At 44.3% G+C, this 22,536-nt stretch overlaps 1 pseudogene across 1 annotated transcript in view; it reads right to left on the bottom strand.

Moving 5' to 3' along the window:
• Positions 1-280: 280 nt before the first annotated feature.
• Positions 281-22,536, bottom strand: part of LOC310796438 (ATP-binding cassette sub-family A member 2-like) — a 106,018-nt pseudogene continuing 83,762 nt past the window's right edge. The window contains exons 21-33 of the transcript in view: positions 21,815-21,962; positions 17,014-17,142; positions 15,789-15,916; positions 14,453-14,573; positions 13,828-14,006; positions 11,196-11,337; positions 7,240-7,369; positions 7,019-7,122; positions 6,795-6,887; positions 6,309-6,411; positions 5,421-5,558; positions 1,840-2,049; positions 281-601 (exon numbers count right to left, since the gene is read on the bottom strand). The product of the transcript in view is annotated as an ATP-binding cassette sub-family A member 2-like (transcript). The remainder of the gene's footprint in view (positions 602-1,839; positions 2,050-5,420; positions 5,559-6,308; positions 6,412-6,794; positions 6,888-7,018; positions 7,123-7,239; positions 7,370-11,195; positions 11,338-13,827; positions 14,007-14,452; positions 14,574-15,788; positions 15,917-17,013; positions 17,143-21,814; positions 21,963-22,536) is intronic.

The raw sequence follows: 22,536 nt of genomic DNA, 5'->3' as shown, positions 1-22,536 counted from the left end.
AGATTGGTCAAAAGGGCCGTTTCTGGTTGCAACCGGACCCCTTTTGGCAGGGAGCGCGTTTGAACAAATTGAAAAAGTGACCCTGCGGTGTCGGACACGTGATGTCGGGGACACGATATGTGAATTCATTGACATCATTGGTATCAACCTTATCAATAATGGCCGTCTATGGATATACATTCTCGAAGAAGAAAAGAAATATGGGAACATTCCGGGACAACATCTCACAAGCTGGCGGCAGCGTCTTCCCCCCCCCCCCCCGCGCGCGGCGGGCCTCGGCTGGGCAGGTGGTCTCCTCTCGTCCGTCCGGATCTGGCTTTCTACCCGGGGCTTGAACCACCTCGGGGCTTGAACCACCTCGGGCCCCTTCCCGCCGGCAAGAATTTGAGGCTGAAATAGTGAACTAGTGGTCCTATAATCCACGGCACGGAGAGAGTTTTGGTCCTCTTCACGGGCTAGATGAACAGCTACATTCTCCCCCTGGCTTCACAGCTTTAGCAAATGTTTCCTTTTCCCCCTCCTCTGTGCCAGTTCCTCGTCTGTCTGCTCTTTGAGTTTCTTCAATTCAACACAGGGTGTCCGTATTGAAAGAGAGCTGCACCTGCCACACACAAGCGCGCACACACACGCACACACACACGCACACACACACGCACGCGCACACACACACACACACACACACACACAGCACAAATAAATATAATTTAAATAAGAATTTAGCCCAATGTTGGGATATTAAATATGATGCAACCAACAATTTCAGAATGTTCATTGCAGATAAGGATATAATTACCAACATGACACAATGTATAAATTCAAGCACTTTCTATGACTGGGTTTCCATCCAAATGTATCGCAACTTTTAATCGAATTTTCAGAAAGTCGGCAAAATAAAATGCGAAACAATGCACTGCTATTTTGCGAATTATAGAGCTGTCAATCACCTCGTGTTTGAGGCTGTCTGAGCTGCTGATCAGCTGCTAGACCCGATATACAGCTCTGTTAAACACTAACTTTATTAATTTAAAGTTTCTTGATGATCTACAAGTAGACAAAGGTACCATAACGCCATTTCTAGATTACCAGGTGCGACTCGGCAAACTAACGTTATAATCCCAACCCGATCTCCAAAAGTATTGTAAAATAGCAACGTTTGTGGACCAACCACAATTTCGGCTCCGAAATTGTAAAATGGTAATCCACGGAGCAGATAGTAGGTGAATACAATTTCATTCAAGTCTATAAGTGAGTCGCCTTAAAGTTAATATCCCAGTCTTCTTCTGTTTACCACAGCAGGTATTGTGCTGTGTATTTACCATGATTTACCGTGTGTAGCCCCATTGTGTGGAGGCGACACACGGCATGTCATGTTTTGCAGTGATCAAGGCAAACTGTTGTTTTTGAGTGGAGAGACAACAGTATATCGCTTAAACTGTTTCCACCGCACGTTTCGCATTTTCTTTTTATCGATACACTCGACTTTTCCGCCTCCCTCAAGCTTGAAAACTTTTTTGCGATATTTGGAGGTTTTTGCGAATTAGCAAAAGCGTTTCCACTCATTTTTTTATGCACAAATTGAAATTTCGCATCAAAACAGGTGGATGGAAACCCGACTAATGACCCAAGTCTATTTATGTCTATTTTCAAAAACTTTCAAGTCCTTGACCCCCCCCCCCCCCCCCAATGCACAGTCCTTGAATTTGACGTTTACGAAGGTGTGTGAACCCTGATTATGACATATGGTAATAATACATAAGCTATCAGCTCCTTCAATCCAAAACTATCGCGATCAGTATCGTCCGTTAAAAACTCATATCTGGCAGTTCCTTCTCTCCTCACCCGTTCCTCCTCGAAGCTGATGAGACCTTCGTCGTCGTCGCTCTCCAGCTCCTCCGGCTCCTCGCTGACCAGAGCGTTGAGCTCGGTGTTGGCTGGCCGAGGCTTCAGCAGGCTCAGGATGCGCTGCAGGGGCGACTGGCCGCCGCCAGGGGGCGACGGCTCCTGCTGCTCCAGGTTGTCGCTCTGCTTCTTGGCGAAGTTCACAAACACCTAGGAAGGAAAGGGGAGGGAATAGTCATGTGTACTGTGTCCTGATCCTTAAAGCCCATGGAAACAAAAGAAAAAAGTGTTTTGAGTTTGTCAGTCACACCACAGAAAGATGTGTTATAAACCACCCAGCCAGATTAAAAATGTCGCCAAGTACAGCAAATTAGGTTTCAAGATCATGAAAGAATAAGCAGTATTCTATTGCTCTGCAACTGTGGGTTTGCTGTGGGTCAGCTGAAGTGCCCCCAGTGCTCTGCCCCACTCCCCTCCCCCCTCCAGTGCTGCACAACTTGATACATTCTGATGCATTTTTTTTTTAATTCCAGGGTAGAGCCACTTCAGTGATCAGCCTTTATATCAGGGGTCTCAAACGTACGGCCCCCGGGCGAGACACAGCCCCTAAAACGATTTAATACGGCCCGCGACTTGATATCAAGTTATAATGAAAGCACAGAGCGCGCTCCCGAGGCGCTCCCGAGGCGCGTGGACAAGGCGCTGCCGAATGCAGACGAGCCGCACTTCACACCAGGGGCCGGTTGCACCAAGTGGTCTTAACTATGCCTGGTCGTAACTCCTACGTCGGTCTTAGTTAAGACCAGTCTTTAGAGTGGATTTACGCCTGTTGCACCAACACGGCTTACGTCTGGTCTTAACTACGCTGGTCGTAGCAATGCGCGTCCATGTGAATTGCCAGGGAATGCACCCTGATTGGATGATGTGTGCCTCGCGACCTGCTTGGAGCGCACTGTGCCACTACGCTCTCTCAGCCACTACTGTAAGTGCATCACTACACTACACTCCTCCCACCCTCCCTCGCTCCGGGGGAAAAATGGCGGCGATTGAGCCAGACAGTCTGAATGAAATTGAATGTAACGTTCCCAATTCTATGTATTAAATTCAAAAAAAAATTACGGCAACATTTGGGAAGGCTAAGCCACACAACTAGTTAGTTATAATGTTAACATCGTGCTTCAAAGACAGAGAACTGGCTGTGTTATGACGATGACGGTAAGGACTCAAAAAGGTCTCCGCTGATAAGACACGGAGATCTCTGTTACAGGCAGGCTCTACGCCTCCTCCTGACCAGGCGTAGGAGTTACGCCTGGGCGTAGTGAAAAGAAGGCTTAAGCCCTCTTGGTGCAACCGGCGTAGCTGTTAGGTCGTAAAGTTACGACCAACTTACCGTAAATTCCGGACTATAAGGCGCACCGGTGTATAAGCCGCACCTTCAAAGTTGACTATTTTTTTCTTATATAAGCCGCACCGGACTATAAGCCGCGGGTGTTTTAATTTTTTTTTTTTTATTGTGTTTTAATGTTTAATTACCATATGTAATGCTCCCATTTATTAACATTTCAACAAAACAACATAACACAACACCACCTGTGTTGTTATTTACAGTGCACACAGTGTCATACAGTGTCATACAGTGTCATACAGTGTCATACAGTGTGGTGAAAAGAGGGCAAGAGAGGAAATTAAAACAGAAGTGGATTTATAGTTAGAAAGAGTGCTAAAAAAGAGAGATTTTTTTTTTTTGGAAAAAATCCATAGATAAGCCGCACCGTTATATAAGCCGCAGGGGCCAAAAAAGCCCAAAAAACGGGAAAAAAGGTACGGCTTATAGTCCGGAATTTACGGTAGCTTAAGACCAGTGTAAGACCAGTTGGTGCAACTGGCCCCAGGGTTGCCAGATACATTTCCATAGATGTGCAGTTCCTTGGGCTGTTTTGTTTGCATTTTGGCGGTTTCTGAACTCTTTGTACTGGAAACCGTCAGCAGTATCTGGCAACACGGCTTCACACTCCAGGCCAGCGGGATCATCACTGCATGTAAAAATCCACCTGAGTCGGTTCACCCGAGTGAAAAACCAAGTGGAAAGAAAAACATTTGCGCGCTAAAATGTTGTCTTTTGTTGAGAAGTGAACATGTCGCTGTCAAAAGGGAAAAGAAAGGTTGATGACGACGAGCACAGACAGTTTCAGGAGAAGTGGGAGAGTGATAATTTTTTTCGTCGAGTTCAAAGGGAACGCCGCCTGCCTCATTTGCAAAGAGAAAATCGCCGTACTAAAAGAATATAACCTGAAGCGACATTATTCAACTAAACATGCAGAGCAGTAGCCTATGCAAATTACCGGGGAGATGAGAGGGACAAACCTGCTGCACAGCTAAAGAAAGAGCTGCCGTTTACTGAATCGTTTCTAAAAGACTGCATGCTGCAGGTTGCAAATGTCGTCTGTCCAGAGAAAAAGAGTCACTGAAGCAACATGAGCCTTTCAGCCAACACAGTGGCAGAGCGGATTACTGAGCTGTCAAGTGACATTTATGATCAGTTCTAATTCTAACTGGAGTTGCAAGGGACAGTTGAAAATTAACACTGCCTAATTTAGTGTGTGTGCATTGTCCCTAAAAAAAAAGAAAAAGTCCCTCAAATAAACAAATAAATTGTTAATGTTGAGAATTAGAACAGTTGCATTTTTCTCTTTTTCTTTAATACATGAAGTGGCCCCCTTGTGACAAGACTGGACACTCAGCGGCCCCCAGGTAATTTGAGTTTGAGACCCCTGCTTTATATAGTGTTAGGGGAGGGGCCATAAGTAGAGGCGCTTCAGTGATCAGCCTTTATATAGTGTTAGGGGAGGGGCCATAAGTATGACTATTGCATCATCACAGAAATGGTGAAAAAATGAAAAACAGTCTAACGCCACAATTCAGTACTAGATGGTACTAATCAACTAATTTCTAAAGCGTGTTTAGAAACAAATCTCTGAATTTGGTTTCCAGGGACTTTAATAGTCTGAGGTATTTCAGTTTTAAATCATTTTTTCGACGAGAACCAAGCAAGATAAACTACAATATGTGCACCAAAGCAAAAAGGGAAATCAGGTTGCTTATGAATAGTTGGTATTTGACTGTTGTTGAGCTCGGGGGTTTAATTAAAATGTCGCAGTCCTTTTCATCTTTAAACAAAAATGTAAGAAAGAAAATACTATCCACATTATGTGTAATTGATAGTTACTTGTCTATCTGAGGTATATTCTAATGAGCAACGTTGTCTTGCTCTAAATTGTATTATGTATCTGGTGTGTGTGTGTGTGTGTGTGTATGTGTGTGTGTGTGTGTGTGGGGGGGGGGATGGGTGGATGGGTGGGTGTGAATTTTGCTTTGTTTGCTGTTTGACGTCTTGGATCCTCTACTCAACTGTGAATCTGCATGTTCCTTGTTTGATGCATGAATAAAATACATGTGCATATGTTCTTTGTTTATGAATATGAATGGTTGGTATTTGACTGTTGTTCTTTGTTTATGAATGGTTGGTATTTGCCTGCTGTTCTTTACATGTCATTTTGCCAGTGTGCTAAATGCTGACTCACGTTGTCCAGGGTGGTCTGGCTGACGGAGCAGTCCTCGATGCCCAGCACCTCCTCCACCTGCTCCATCTTACTGAAGACCTGAGCCAGGGAGAGGTTCTCTGACTTCAGCTGGTACTGAACCTTGGTGTGGTGGCGCTCCTGGAAGACAGCCATCAACTATATGACTTAAGGGCATCTCCACAGCGGTTGGTGAGGTAGAGCAGAGTGCTACTGTACATTTCCACTTTCCTCACCCATATCTTAAATAGTCTCTTAAAACAGACTGTCTCATCTACATCCGGCGAATGCAGCTATATACAGTCTGTACGTTCCACCCCCAGAACATGCACAAGGAAGTTGGGAAAAAAACCTTCAGACAGGAAAGAAGTTCGACAGAATCCGACCAATCACGACACGTGGGTCCACGAAAAATGCGGCATATTGGATTCTGATTGGACTAATGAGCGGAAGACCCGCCTTTCTACTTCCCATTCCGGTTGGTGCATGATTCTCCCCTACGAAGTACAGACGGTATGGCGGAAGCATTTGAAAATTGCGGAAGCCAACTTGTCTGTTCTAAGAGACTATATCTTAAAGGGCTTTCAACCCTAACACAAATACATTTTACCCCGTTTGGCAATGAATCCCTTCACTTATCCCTTTAACCCACCTGACGCAGCATTTGCATGTGTATCCCTCATTTGTGTGTGTATCCCTTTAAGACCGCGGACCGTCTTAAAGGGATACACACGCAAATGCTGCATCAGGTATCAACGGGTTCACTTTTAAATGATATTCCGGTTCAGTAGAACATGTGCACATGGTTCCTTCTATTCATCTCTGCAGTTTAATTTGACTAGTTTGTCTTGGGCAGTGGAGCAAACGCAGGAGCTACATGGAGTCATCTACCTTTAGTACAGCCTCAGGGAAATTTCTGTTGAAGAATCGGACCACCTCCTTGACAGTGGAGCTGGTCTTGGTCCTCACCGTGATCATGTAGCCATCCCCAAACCTGAAAGACACCATTTGATTCAACGTAAGTCGAATGCATAACCTCTACTGCTGAAAACCTGTGACTTCTCTCCCATAGACCCTTTTCACGGGGGCCATTTTGTGTCGAAAAGGCAGAATAAACACAGGTGCAAGCAAAACACTAATGAGGGTTTCCAAATTCCAATCATGGAAGTTGGAAACCCTCATTAGTGTTTTGCTTGCACCTGTGTTTAACCCTGCCTTTTCGACACAAAATGGTCCCTGTGAGAAGGGTCTATTGGCCAGGGTTCAGCCGCAGCGCAATTTCACAGCCTGTGATTTACTGTAAAGGATCGTGCGGCCATCTTGGCCTAGGCGTGGACAGGAGAGCTGGCCAAAATGTTGACCTTTAACCTTTCTGACCTGTTCTTGAGGTGCTGGATGCTGCCCAGGCATTTAAATCGGCCATTAACCATGATGCCCAGTCTGGTGCACAACGCCTCGCACTCCTCCATACTGCAGAGCGAGACAAGAAAGAGAAACACACACCTTTTGTATCAGATTACGCTTTAGTGGCAAAACAGGCCACACTGAAGATCTCCCAGTGGGATCGTAAAAAGAACGTGATGAAGGAGAGGTTGTCTCGCCTGTGTGACGTCAGCACGACCGAGCGTCCAGTCTTGATGATGTCAAGGATTAAGTTCCACAGGAATCGACGAGCCTTCGGATCCATACCAGTGGTGGGTTCATCCTGGAAAACAACAGCGATGGGTCGAACAGACATTCAGCCAGGCTAGCAAAAACGAATTATCAAAATGTACACAGTAGCAGCGGACATCATGTAAATCGTGTATTCCAAGATCCTCACCAGGAAAATGAGGGAGGGGTATCCAATCAGATAAGTTGATAAGTTTGCGTTTGTTCCCTCCACTGTACGTGCCGGCAGGCTTGTCTGCGTACTTGGACAACTCCAGTTTCTCCAATGCCCACTGGACCACCTGGGGAGGAGCAGAGGGTCACGTCAAGCTGGGAAAGCTGGACCAGGCAATTTTGCATGCTGTGCAGCCCCGAGTGGCAGCAAGAGGTAACCGTTTGAATTGGGAGGATTTCAATACCCAGAAATCCTGTAGTAGCGTGATGTTTAGTTTAGTTTAGTTTAGTTTATTAGGATCCCCATTAGCCGCAGCAGGATGCTACGGCTATTCTTCATGGGGTCCAATCAGAATCAGAATCAGAATCACTGTTATTGCCACAGTATGCAAGTTACATACGAGGAATTTGTCTTAGTGTCTGTATGCAGCGTAGCGGTCACATCAATATACAGAGATAAGAAGTAGGAAGATAACTAAAGACAATCGCAAAGTTGCAAGTGCAATCAAATCGAGTAAATATATACTGTATAATATGTACATGAGTGGTGAAGTGTTCTGTGGATGATAAATATGAATTTACGTTGGATTTACATGAGATTTACAGACTGAGTTAAATAGACGTTAAATAGGCAGTGGATTTACATGAATTTACAGTCGGAGTTAAAAAAGAGTTTACATTGAATGTACATGAAATTTACAGGCTAAGTTAAATAGGCATTAATGTGCAGGGAATTTCACATAGCAAGTACAGTAATACATAAAATACAATACACAAAATAGTAAAAGTACAGTAACTTAAGTAGTGCAATACATAACATATAAGGTATATGTTATCAGACATACAATATCAGTGCTTTTTATGCACCAGACGGATGAAACCGGCTCCAGTCAGGACACTTTAAAATTGGAGCAACTGATCTCCCTGGAATGATTTAGAGTACTCCTCGAAAGCACTGTACACGAAGAGTGAGCTTGTTTTAGCGAAAATGTTTTATCATCTGCATCTATCGTTTTGTTTTCTTCTTCTCTGCCTGTACATTTCTGTATGTGTTTCTTTGTAATGGAGCGCTCTTGTAAATGAGAGTTCGCTCTCAAGGGCCTTTCCCTGCCCCCCCCCCCCCCCCCCCCCCACTGCCCCCCCCCCCGGGGCAGCTAAACTCTGGCAGCTAAACTCTGGATAGAAATGGTGTATTTGTATATTGTAACATTATCTCTCCTCTTCCTGAAACCGTTGCCTCCCTCCTCCTCTGCAGCCCCTCCCTCCTCCTCTGCAGCCCCTCCCTCCTCCTCTGCAGCCCCTCCCACCTCCTCTGCAGCCCCTCCCTCCTCCTCTGCAGCCCCTCCCTCCTCCTCTGCAGCCCCTCCCACCTCCTCTGCAGCCCCTCCCTCCTCCTCTGCAGCCCCTCCCACCTCCTCTGCAGCCCCTCCCTCCTCCTCTGCAGCCCCTCCCTCCTCCTCTGCAGCCCCTCCCACCTCCTCTGCAGCCCCTCCCTCCTCCTCTGCAGCCCATCCCACCTCCTCTGCAGCCCCTCCCACCTCCTCTGCAGCCCCTCCCGCCTCCTCTGCAGCCCCTCCCTCCTCCTCTGCAGCCCATCCCACCTCCTCTGCAGCCCCTCCCACCTCCTCTGCAGCCCCTCCCTCCTCCTCTGCAGCCCCTCCCTCCTCCTCTGCAGCCCCTCCCTCCTCCTCTGCAGCCCCTCCCTCCTCCTCTGCAGCCCCTGTATTTCCTTCTCGGCTCCCCGAGGATCAGTATAGGTCAGTATAGGGGTTGAGTTCAGCCCCGACAACACGTTGCAAAAACGCTGGTGCACTGAATCATGCGAGGGAACATGACGTTCAACCTGGAAACCATAGCAAAACTGTGCCCACTGTTTTCATAGCTGTTGAACACGCCCCAGCTGATTTCTGTAACGTCAGTAGGCTATGGACCCGCTCGCAACAATAAAAGTACTCCAATAGCGAGAAAAACAACAACAAACGTGTGAAGCCACAATATAGTTATAAGCCAAATAATGTAGCTTACTACTTTGATTACCAAATAAATCTAGAAAAAGTAGTAAATATATATAAATGTGTGTAAAAGACGCAGGATGAGGAGAGCGCTAAGGGCAGCTCTTACAGGCTGCTGCCTGGGGCAGCACAAATCTCGAAGCGCGTCGCGACTCACATGGCGCCGAATCGACGTATCCCGGTAGGCGTCGACTTGTGGTAGTTATGTCGATGTCTCGACTAGAGATGTAACGGTATGAAAATTTCACATCACGATTATCGTGACCAAAATGATCACGGTTATTGTATTATCACGGTATTCATAAAAGATTGATGAAAATGTTCAAAAAGTACTGAGAGACTCACTGAAATCATTTTACGTTTTATATTGAAAACTCAGACCCAAAAAGGATTGATACACTCACTGAAATCATTTCTCCAAGGCTGCACGTTTGCATCTGGGAGACTGTTGCCAACTTTAGTTGATGGACAGTATTTACCATGTTTTTCAAAGCACTGTAATCACGGTACCACGGTTTTAATGATAATGAAAATTTGAAAGGGTATGGTTATCATAAGGAATTTTATCACGGTTATCATTAAAACCGGTTATCGTTACATCCCTAGTCTCGACGAGTCAATGCAACCCCTAGTGTCTCGTAATCTAATGGTGTTCTGGACGGTTGGGTTGAGGCATGAAGACACTGAAGTTAAAGGTAGAGAAAGCTTACATTCAAGGCTGTTAATTAAAGGTTACAGTACTTAATGCTTTTCCCCCCCAATATTTTATTTTCAGTTTTTATAGAACAGTAAACGAACAAGACAAACGGGATCAGACACAGGAAAAGAAAAAGAAAAAAAAATACAGACATCAACATTCAACATGGTGCTACCAGTCGCATAAGGTGCTTATGTATTTGCAAGAGACAACATGCATGCGATCCCATACAGGGGGTCCATGAGATACCCACCGAACAAGCCATCCGCTACCCCCAACCTCAGTCACTAGTCATTGTTAACCTCGTCAAAGTCGGCCCAAAACGGGTCCCTGATAGCCGAGAACCTTTTAAGCGAGTCGGTTCTCAGGGACCTGAGTCTCTCCATGTGTACAACAGAGATCATGTCCATCAGCCACACGTGAAAAGAAGGTGAGGAGGACTTCCATTCCTTCAGAATTTGTTTTTTGGCAACAGTTGTCCCCAGTGTCAGAGATTGTTGCACAGCTGTAGGGAAGTCCAGAGAGGACTCCGAGCAGCCGAAGATGGCGAGTTCTGCCTCCGGCTGCAGGGTTATTTTATAGGCCTTTAGAGTACCAGTCAAATATTTTGGCCCAGAATCCCGTTAAAGAAGGGCAGAACCAGAAGGCATGAGATAGTGTGCCCTCTAGTAGTTACTGCTCATTAAGCAGGTAGCTTATTAAGGATGAACTAAATGTGAATTAATGTACCCTTATAAAGTGTTACTGCCCCACTTTGCAGGTGTAGTTTGACATCAACTATTAACTAGAGCAGCTTTAAAAGAGGTTCAGCGGGGTGTGTGTGTGTGTGTGTGTGTGTGTGTGGTGTGTGTGTGTGCGTGTGTGCGTGTGTGTGTGAGTGGTGTGTGTGTATGGTGTGTGTGTATGTGTGTGTATGTGTGTGAGTGGTGTGTGTGTGTGTGTGTGTGTGTGTGTGTGTGTGTGTGTGTGTGTGTGAGTGGTGTGTGTGTGTGTGGTGTGTGTGTGTGTGTGTGTGTGTGTGTGTGTGGTGTGTGTGTGTGTGTGTGTGTGTGTGTGTGTGTGTGGTGGGTGTATGTGTGTGTGTGTGTGCGTGTGCGTGTGTGAGTGAGTGGTGTGTGTGTGTGTGTGTGTGTGTGTGTGAGTGGTGTGTGTGTGTGTGTGTGTGTGTGTGTGTGTGTGTGTGTGTGTGGTGTGTGTGTGTGTGTGTGTGTGTGTGTGAGTGGTGTGTGTGTGTGTGTTTTCTACCCTCTCCTGGTCCTTCCAGGGAATGCCACGGAGGCGAGTGTAAAGCTCCAGGTGCTCCCTGGCCGTCAGATCTTCAAACAGTGCGTCAAACTGTGGGCAGTAGCCGATACTCTGCTGGACACGCAACAGCTCCTTCAGGATGCTACACACACGCACACACACGCACGCACGCACGCACGCACGCACGCACACACACAACATTATTGATTTCGTACCTGGCCTTGGTAGTTATCTAGTTTGACATTATAGAGTGCTTCACAGTATATATATATATTTAGAACACGGCTCTCTTGAATACTCGATTCTGATTGGTCAATCAACAAGATTCACCGGTCATTATTTCTCGACAACCGACCGCTGCTCTGCCACACCTGGATTAATCAGTTGATAAGAGCCTTTTGTCAGCAGACACTACTAATTAGGCCAACCAGTTGCAGCTGTGGTGTCTTGTGTGCCAATTACGAATGAAACCGCTTTGTCGTTGAAAACGCTAATAAAAAATCTATTTGAATAATTATTTTTGTCAGATTATTGAATGATTTAGTTGTAGGCCGTGTTCTAAGGGGGATAATGTATAGTGAGCCGGTGATTACTGGAAATAATGACCTTCAGGTGAATGATTAAGCCGTCCGCTGCGCGTCGGGCTCAATCATTCACCTGTCGGTCATTATTTCGCCAGTAATCACCGGCTCACAATACATTATCCCTTACATATTTAATTTGTCCAAAATGACCAGACACACTACTGCACACTAGAGGTCTGCCCGGGCCTGGAAATGAACCCAGAGCCCACATTCTCTGTGACCATAACGAGCCCTACCCGACCCCAGCCCTAATTGTTTATTTAACCCTACCCGACCCCAGCCCTAATAGACCCTTCTCACGGGGGCCATTTTGTGTCGAGAAGCCAGGGTAAACACAGGTGCAAGCAAAACACTAATGAGGGTTTCCAACTTCCATGATTGGGATTTGGAAACCCTCATTAGTGTTTTGCTTGCACCTGTGTTTACCCTGGCTTCTCGACACAAAATGGCCCCCATGAGAAGGGTCTATTGTTTATTTAACCCTACCTGACCCCAGCCTTAACTGTTTATTTAACCCTACCCAACCCCAGCCTTAACTGTTTATTTAACCCTACCTGACCCCAGCCCTAATTGTTTATTTAACCCTACCTGACCCCAGCCCTAATTGTTTATTTAACCCTACCCGACCCCAGCCTTAACTGTTTATTTAACCCTACCTGACCCCAGCCCTAACTGTTTATTTAACCCTACCCGACCCCAGCCCTAATTGTTTATTTAACCCTACCTGACCCCAGCCCTAACTGTTTATTTAACCCTACCCAACCCCAGCCCTAATTGTTTATTCAACCCTACCTGACCCCAGCCCTAACTGTTTATTTAACCCTACCTGACCCCAGCCCTAAAGGTCCTTGCACATAGAGTCCGTTTTTTCGTCCGAAATTGACACACGAAAAAAATTAAAATACGACCTCATTTGTGTCAATCATCATTGACACACCGAGTCCGACAATTACGTCCGTCATTTAAGTTTTCGGACGAGGTTCGATTTTCTGCGTTTTTCCGCATCCATGAAATCGTTTTGACAGGTGTTTGACCACCCAGAGTTGCCGTAGTGTTGCTATTCACAATGAAAAATGGTGTCTGAGAAGTTAATTCAGTTAGTCTCCCAGCACAAAGCATTTTATGGCAAAGCAGGAATACAGAGATTCGGAATTAAAAGACAGAATGTGCCGGGTGATTGCAGACCAGCTTGGAATGCGGGACGCGGTGTGTGTGTGTGTGTGTGTGTGTATGGGGAAGGGGGGGGGGAGGAGAGAGACAGAGAGCCACACAGACACACTGCCAGTTGTGGATCAATAGGATCGCGGTAGTTTTCTTTTAGTTGCGAATCTTCGCAACGAATATTGGATAATTAACGCATCGGACTCAGTGGGCAAGGTATCTGTGCGTGACGTTTTTTTCCCGGATGACGGATTAAAAAAACGCAGCGAACAATTCGGACTCTGTGTGCAAGGACCTTAACTGTTTATTTAACCCTACCTGACCCCAGCCCTAATTGTTTATTTAACCCTACCCGACCCCAGCCCTAACTGTTTATTTAACCCTACCTGACCCCAGCCCTAACTGTTTATTTAACCCTACCTGACCCCAGCCCTAACTGTTTATTTAACCCTACCTGACCCCAGCCCTAACTGTTTATTTAACCCTACCTGACCCCAGCCCTAACTGTTTATTTAACCCTACCTGACCCCAGCCCTAACTGTTTATTTAACCCTACCTGTCCAATACCCAGAATCGGGTCTCGGGTCCCGTCAGGTTCGGGTCGTGTAGCAGGCCTCTGCTGCACACCACACATGATAATCCATAATAATACATACATGTATGATGCTGCTTTCTTGCATTCTGCTTGGACATTCAGCGTAGTCTCTGTATATAAGTTGGTGCATACGGTATTTCTGGACAAATGTCAGTATCAGGCGATCTACAGTATCGCTCAGTATAGTGCATGCTAAAGTGTTGACATGGAAGGCCGGAGGTTGACCTGGACAACTCCCCAAAACCGGGTGTATTCCTGTACAGTGAAAGGGCCTGTCCTCCCGGTATTGTACCTGTTTCCACTGATGAAGGCCTCCCCTCCTGTGGTGCTCTCGTCGCCGGTAAGCATTTTAAAGGTGGTGGTCTTCCCGGCTCCGTTCACCCCCAGCAAGCCAAAGCATTCGCCGGGACGAACGCCCAGACACAACCTGTCCACGGCCAGGATATGACCCATCTTCCTGGACTTGTAGACCTGAGCGAGAAGGCAAAGAGTGCACGCAGATGAACGTCACATGAACAGTTCACATCTTTTTCAGATTTTGTTGTGATAAGTTAACACTATTTTAACATGCGAAAAATGTAAAGTGTCGTACAGTAATAATTGTTGATATGACAGTCAAACTCAATCTAATCAGGGGAGTTTATCCACAGAAACAAAGTTGATAGGTCTGTTTCAGCTTGATCTCGTGGTAATTGCCCAATCAATACTCGATTTCAACAGGCTGTTTAAGTGTGATTTCTTCTAGTGTTTATTTACCGTGAGCCAATCGGACAACCCATTCAAGAATTATTGATGTTTAACTAAAGTGTGCATTTCACACTAATTGCCATGAGATACAATTTTAACTTCCAGTGATTTGAAAACTGCAGCAGTCAATATTGCGATTTGGATATTGTTTTTGTATTAACTGTGGCGACCTTTGTGAGGTTGTCGATCTTCAGCATGTCGTTGTCGGCGTCTCCTCACAGCACTCTTCGCCTCTCACAGGCAACGTCTACATCATCATCCTCTATCGGCTGGCAGCTGACTGGCACTCTCCTGGATCAACACACACGCAAGCACGCACACACGCACGCACGCGCGCGCGCGCACGCACGCACACACACACACACACACACACACACACACACACACACACACTTTCTACTCGGGCACTAACTTATTCCTGTAACCGTACATTGTATACTCAGTTGTTAAACTTACACAGCACTTTATGTAAACAGGGAGCACTTGGCAATGACAGCTTATTCTTGAAGGATAAATCCACCCTACTGGACATACTGTTTCACTGTTATGTCATCGATATTTTCTGATGAGCTGCTGTAGTTTCGTTTTTTGGTGTACACATTTCCCCTGAACTTGCCTTGTCTACTTCAATTTCAGTTAGTGCATTTTGCGCCGCATTTGGCTAGTAGTGCACTGCATTTCCCAGAATGCATTTCAACAACCCCCTAGCAAACTCACTTGGACTTGTTGCATCCAGCTGTGGGTTTTACATGCAAGTAGAGAGAGCAATTCATAGCATTCAGTTGCATCATCACATGGCCATCTTGATGGGAAAATAACAGGTGATTGTAATAAATTCACAAATGATCACAATCAATCACATAGCAAACACAGCCAATGAGCTGTGTGTATTGTAAAGCGCCATATTGGTAGGAAATAAGTTAAGTTAAGTTAGTTGAGTTATTATTGTTTTTATTAATTATTTTTAATAGTACTGCACTGTTTATATTTACTAACTTTTATACTGTTTTATTTTTTCTAACATGTATTCTTGTTTATTGTAATGATTATGCTCTTGACCTGCCTGGGGAATACAGAAATTAGCCTCTTGGCTAACACATTTACATTTAAGTGTGAACTAAAATGTTGATTGACTTGTACTGTCCCCCGCCAAATTAAATAAATAAGTAAATAGATTTAATCAGATTCCATTGTACACGTGTACACACAAAGCAGTATGTTATATGTCATGTTATTTATAATAAACCAACATGCTAACACACTCACAGAGGTTTATTTATATACACCAACATGCTAACAGACTCACGGAGGTTTATTTATATACACCAACATGCTAACAGACTCACAGAGGTTTATTTATATACACCAACATGCTAACAGACTCACGGAGGTTTATTTATATACACCAACATGCTAACAGACTCACAGAGGTTTATTTATATACACCAACATGCTAACAGACTCACAGAGGTTTATTTATATACACCAACATGCTAACAGACTCACGGAGGTTTCCTGAGGAAGTTATACTGGCACAGGATGGTGATGAGGAAGCCGACAAAGCCCTCGATTGTCATGGCAACGAGTCCTCGAGTCACGATGTCCCACTCAAATGGAGACTTCATCTTGTCAAACTGGCCTGAAAACACAGATTCAGTGTCTGTTTAACAAGACACCATCAACTGAAAAGCAGACAGGGAGGACCTGAACAGGGCCGGTTCCAGAACAAGATGACTAGGGATGCATCCTAGATAGGAAGGGGTGCACATGCACCGGCCGACCCGGGTGGCTGGCCGCCCGAAAAATTTGACATGTTATTTTACTAAAAATAATGCATTTTACCATCATTTCAAATAGAATGATACCAGCCAAGCAAGAATATTTCAAGTGTTTCAAGTGCTTTACTGAAATATTTGGACCATATAATGATAATACAATTATCTCAACCTTAAAATGTTACATATAGGTTCTAAAAAGCCATACATTCACATCAAAGAACAAAGAAAAACAACAATTATAATTCAAGTTTAAACAGTAAGTGTGCAGCTGCAGCATGGAGATTTCATTGTACCTTTGGTTAAGACCAAATAATCTCTTTAAATGCTGTAAAGTGTTTAAGCAAAGAATATTGCAACATAAGTATTTCAGAACATACAACACTCTACTAGGCTACATTATCTTTTATTATTATGACATAATTTCCCCCCCCCCCCCCACTCTTTTCAACTGAGCATGCAGACAATCAAAATAAGGGTGCAATGCGTGCTTTTGCACCCCTGTAAAACCGGGCCTGGACCTGAAGGAGGACTGCACTGAAAACCAGCCCTGGGTGACATCCCACAGACACGCACACATTCATTTCCAAAATGATGAAGCATTCTATAATTGTGTTTACACTAAATGCATTCGTACATTACATTGTCATAGATGTATTTTTGATGCTGCCTCAAGAAAAATTGTAAACATTGAAATGGCGATATTTAGGATTTGGCTTGAAACTAATGTCTCAAACCTTTTGAGGCTTACAATTAGTCACATAAGACCCTAAATTACATAGTTAGGTTTTCGGTTTATGTACCTACAGGCCCGTCTGAAGTTTGCCAATGAACACCTGAGGTGCCAATGAACAGGTAATATCATCTTATGACATCACTGATGATGTCATAGGCACTGATGATGTCATTCTACTGTCAGTCATAGTGATGTCATAAGAGCAAAATCATCTTATTACCTTACCTATTTTGGCGTAGTATTCGTTGATGTACTCATTGTAGGCCATCTCCATCAGGCCGTGGCCGAGGTTGTAGTTGGGGAAGATGAGGAAGCAGGACTTCAGGTAGCTGTTGACTCTTTTCAGATCCTGGAGGAGAAACCGAGGGAGTGAAGGAATATGTACAGAAGCACCCACAGGCTAACTCTGATAGTGCTGCAACACAAAACCACCTCGTTCTATTCCACAATGCTCTATTTTGGAGGGAGGGGGAGGATCTGTGAAATTGTTCCCATTTAGTCCTAATGTGTGTTCTTTCTTGACCCTAGAACACTAACGTCGGGTGATTTTCACCCGGACAATTGAATTCGCGTGATTTTCATTGTCTTGCTGCTGTCTGAGGTGGGCGGGTCCTTAGGTACCTTCAGGATGCTCACTAACGTCATTGAATGTAGCTTTGTTTCCCTGCTCCCATTCATGGTTTTTTCTACCGGCTACGTGTTCGGGTGATTTTCACCCGACGTTAGTGATAGAGGGTAAAATATCTTCGGGTTAGGGTTAATGGTATTGTGGTGATTTTTTTTTTTTTTTCACCACACAAGTCCCATGAATGGGTGGACCGAAGGAGAAGTTGGGAGCTCCTGTTTTGTTTTGTTTTTTAAATTTTTATAACGATTACCTCATTTTTCCCGAATTTGACATATTTTTTATAGTGTCCCCCATAATATACTTTTTTGTGTTTTTTGTGATATTTCACATTTAAAAACAAAAGAAGAGTACCTCAATTTGCCATGTATTGTTGTACTTTAAGATATTTTGATGAGAAGTATGTTTTATGGGGTATATTGCATCGGGTGAAATACACCCAACGTTAGTGATGGTGTGACTTTAAATCACGTTAGTGTTCTAGGGTTAAAGGTCTTAGCTGATGAAGACTGTGTAGTGATGCACAGCAGGTAGCCTTCATCAGCGTTGATGCTGTGCTGCACAAGACCTTATTAAACGCACGAAGGACATTGTGGAGTGCTGCTGGCCTTTTCTCCTTTTTTAAGTTTCTACCTTGGCCCTGCACCTTGATTTACTTTATTTTGGAGTGTGCACGCTGCTGCTGTTTTTTTATTTGCAATTGTGCCATATGTCATTTACAGTGGTGGAAGAAGTACTGAAAGTTTGTACTCAAGTAGAAGTACTGTTACCTTACTGAAATATTACTCAATTACAAGTAAAAGTACTGGTGTTAAAAATATACTTGAGTAAAAGTAAAAAGTACTCTTCTAAAAAACTTCTCAGAGTATTAGTTACTTTTTTAACCATCGATTTTTAATAGCAGGCTGTCACAGGCATTCACTTGAAACGGGAGATCCATGTAGAAAATACATTATACACTTTCAACAAAGCATATTTCTCTAATAAATGATATGAATGAAAGATCAATCCCTTCTTAGTATCAACAGGGAGCAAAACCCTAAATAACTGAAAACTGGTGGGTGGGAGGGGTCTGTCAGTCACACCTGCTTTGCTCTTCCCCCAGATGTTATTCATTTGTAATAATACTGGTAAGCATTTGACTCTTAAAGAGGACAGGAAACATTTGATCATATGAATCTAGTTAATTTGCATGTCACCTCAGAGAAGACAGGACACTGCTTTCAAGTCTGAAATGTACCTAGATTTGCTAGAAGGATGAACATTTCACTTTTTTTTTACAGAACTGTTTTTGTATTGCTTAACTGTGAGTCTGTGACTGTTTTATTTCTGAACAGAAGGATTAGCCTCGCCTCCAATAAACAAAAACCCCTGATGCTGTTGCTGTGCATTTATTTGAAAAGGAATAGGGCCCACATGATATGCAAGTAAAATAATAATAGCAGCACAGACATCGGCACTCAGCAACACTTTTTCCAACAATAAAGAAAATAAATGTTATTCACATTACATTACATACATAACATTACGTCATTTGGCAGACGCTTTTATCCAAAGCGACTTACAGTAACACACTTTTTGTCAGCAATAGAGCAATCAACTATGGAGCACAGTCTATGACAACTACAAATCCTGAAGGAACAGTGGTACGAGTTTTAGTTTAGGTTTTTTTTTTTTTTTTTTTTTTAATTAAATAAAGAGAGAGAAAGAAGAGAGAGAAAGAAGTTAGATCAAGAAGGGCCCAGGTGGAGCCTGAAAAGGTGAGTCTTTAGTCTTTTCCGAAAGATCGGCAGTGATTCAGCCGTCCTGACCGAAGGTGGCAGCTCGTTCCACCATTGGGGTGCCAGGGAGGAGAAGAGTCGAGATCGGGATGAGCGACTTTTGAGCGCCCGTAGCGAAGGAGGAGCGAGGCGCCCTGCACTGGTAGAGGAGCGAAGGGAGCGGTGAGAGGTTTGGAACCTGACCATAGATTGCAGGTATTCACATACCGAGTAACTGTTATCCTTATGATTAGTTTCCCGACTTTTCAAGATGTGCTCTGTACTGATACTGAACCAGTGGAAACAACTATTATGAAATTAATGGTTGTATTTTAATTTAAATATTTGCTTTGATTGAAACAAAAATCTTGTCATTGGTATTTTTTTATAGCCTATAGCAAGCTGTTAGGAGTTAAACAGGTCATAATTCCCTCTCTCAATTTTATATTGCTGTGAAAACACATGTATTGTGCACTGCAAACTATTTGGCCTTATTTTTATTGTTTTTTTTACGGAATACACATTGAATATCCACACTGGGTAGACTAGCCTCTATACCTAATATATACAATCAATGCTGTATACCCATGGTCACCTATTAGGCTACATTGCCGCCTGCCCTCCTAATATGGTCGGACAACGGTACATGTCATGACGTGTCACAGACCGCATATTTTGGGATTATTTTATCAAGTGGATTATGTCAACGAACGGCATCCGTGGACAATGCATACCTTGGGTGGCATTTGGCTTCAGGTTTGTCTTTCACTTTGGTGAAGGGTTCAGCATCATGTCGCTTCCTCCTGAGTCCTGTGTCGACTGGTCTGTCACGCAAGTTCGCAACCAAATTAATGATGAAATGAGCAGTGAACAGGGGGCATGTCGTGTCACGCGTGATGCACGTGATGCCATCCTTAATCGAATTTGAATTAAAAGTGTTATTTAGACAGTCACTGTCTGCACGGCACGGCAGCACACATGCTTGAGTCAGTGACAGAGACAGGGCGCTTGACAGCGAATTCAGCGGACAGATCAGAAGGGAAAGACTGGCGGGGGGGAATTAATGGACCAAACGGCCGCTACTCGATAACAGTATCGATAAGGTCGGACCTTATTGATTTTCGGGTTTCGAGTCGAGTCCCATCCCTACGAGCGGCTTGAAATCCCCGTCTCTGGCGTGGTCATGCCGGAAAACAACATCTAACCTGTGGGCGTCTCCCCGCCCCCCCATTTCATGGTTTTCATTGCCCCGTTTGCGATCAGCTGATAGAGTTTATTGGCTGCGTAAAATGCAGATCAAAGGTTTGGATGTTTGGATTTAATTAATTCAAATTGTACTCAGTACTCAGTATGATTTAAAAAGTAACGAAGTAGATTACATGGTGCAATCCATACTTAAGTAAGAGTAAAATTACAGACTTGAAAAAATAACTTTTAAAAGTACAAGTACCCCAAAAAAGTACTTAATTACAGTAACGTGAGTAGTTGTAAATCGTTCCTTCCACCCCTGGTCATTTAGCATACAATTCGAATGCAATCCAATGCAACTACATGTTACTACTAACACAAGCTTCTTATAGACACGTTAACTAGAGTGTAAATTACCATACTTGTTTACAACAAGACGGTTACACCTTGGTCGCACCAGGCCCGTCTGCGCAGCGTTCCGTCTGCGCCGCGGTTTTGCTCCGTCTTCTGCACGTCGGCATGTCCCACCGCACGCGCTTCAGAAGCGGAGCGCTTCCGAGCGCTGCCTGCCAGCTGGATACAAGATCGCGCGGGATTTACGAGATCGCGCGATACTGTGTGTACAATGGGGTGGATGTAAAGAGCACAACACACAAACAACACAGTCTGTCGTTGACTTGCTTTTGATTTGGTCATTTTCCCTTGATTGTTGTGCTTCTACCATGGGTAAGTAAGTAGGCTGAAATTATTTCTTAATTTGTCATACAGTGCCTGTTAGCAGCAGGAGAACTCTTGCATTTCTTCGTCTACTTGAACGACTACAGGGGGAGGGGGGGAGAAGGAGTCGGTATTGGGTCTGCACACGGTGTTTTATTATGAAAATCTACCGGATTCTCGTGCAGTTGCTGTGTCTGACTTCCGGGCTGAACGATCTGCTCTGTGCAGCTTGACGCAGCTTCCAGGCGTCATCCGTGAAAAATAGAACTGCCGCGTATCTTTAGCGGAGCGGGGCGTCGAGCCGCTTCTGATGCGCGTTGTTGCGTGCCTGGTGGGATCACACACGTTGACTAAAATGCCCGCGAGCAGCTCCGACGAGCGCGTCGGAGCCGGAACGCGTACCTGACGTTCCTGGTGGGACTTCCCCGTTAGCTGACCTGATACTATGGTTAGCTAGCTAACATGCTGATTATCTAAACACAAAATCAATTAGACATATCAATGGTAGAATGATCAGTTCCTAGTCAAAAACCACACAGATATTATGTATGAATATCTATTTAGTTCTATTGAAACGGGCCAAGTTGTACATTTAGAAACACAATCAGCTGTTCACAGTCGCTGTTGAACATAAGCAACCTCTGAAGAGTACGCCAGCGCTTTGGAGATGGTTGGGAAGCAGATTTGTCTCAGGCAAAATAAAAAGCTGCAGTAACGAGGGTCAAACTGACCTCGTCATGCTCAAAGAGCTCGAGAAGGAAGGTCGCCACCGTGGCAGTGATGCCTATGAAGAGGTTGATGACAATGAGGAAGACATAGGCAGTGCTGGGAACCTCGAACCAGAAGGAGGCAGGGTACATGATGGGAGTGATGGACCACCTGGAACAATCAGAGAGTCAAACTTGACTGGTATAGCACATTTCATATACTGTGCAGGGAAACTCATTGCACTTTACATCAAAACAGCAAACCACACACAAACACATCCGCCATGCAACTCTGTCATATGATGAAAATATACCCATGTCAAATCAAGAAAATATAGGACTTAATATTGTCAAGGACCTCATGATATGATTTGATATGATTGCATACACACAGTACTTGAATTATGTATATACAGTATATATTTTACTGACATTTCCAGTGATAATGATTTCGTATTTTTAATTCATGATTATGTGCATTATTGATATGGATCACAAAAAATGCTGATGCTGAGCAGTTGGTATTGCTTATCAGTTTACAGCAGGTGAAGATACCATGATAGGCCATTTCAATTTACATTCAAATATTAATTCGACCTATGTGAAATCGGGATTGGAGACAGGCGATTATGAATTATGCATTAGTGATCATAACTGTAATCAAGGGGACAGCCAGCGCCTCAGCCTTTTTTTCTAGGTCACGCGAGCGGGGAGAGATATTTTTCATCTTATTCATCGTTAATTAC

Source organism: Poromitra crassiceps (genome assembly GCF_964638095.1).
Source record: "Poromitra crassiceps genome assembly, chromosome: 22".
Taxonomy (NCBI): domain Eukaryota; kingdom Metazoa; phylum Chordata; class Actinopteri; order Beryciformes; family Melamphaidae; genus Poromitra; species Poromitra crassiceps.
Note: the sequence above shows the minus strand (reverse complement) of the source record. Positions and strands in the feature narration are given on the sequence as shown.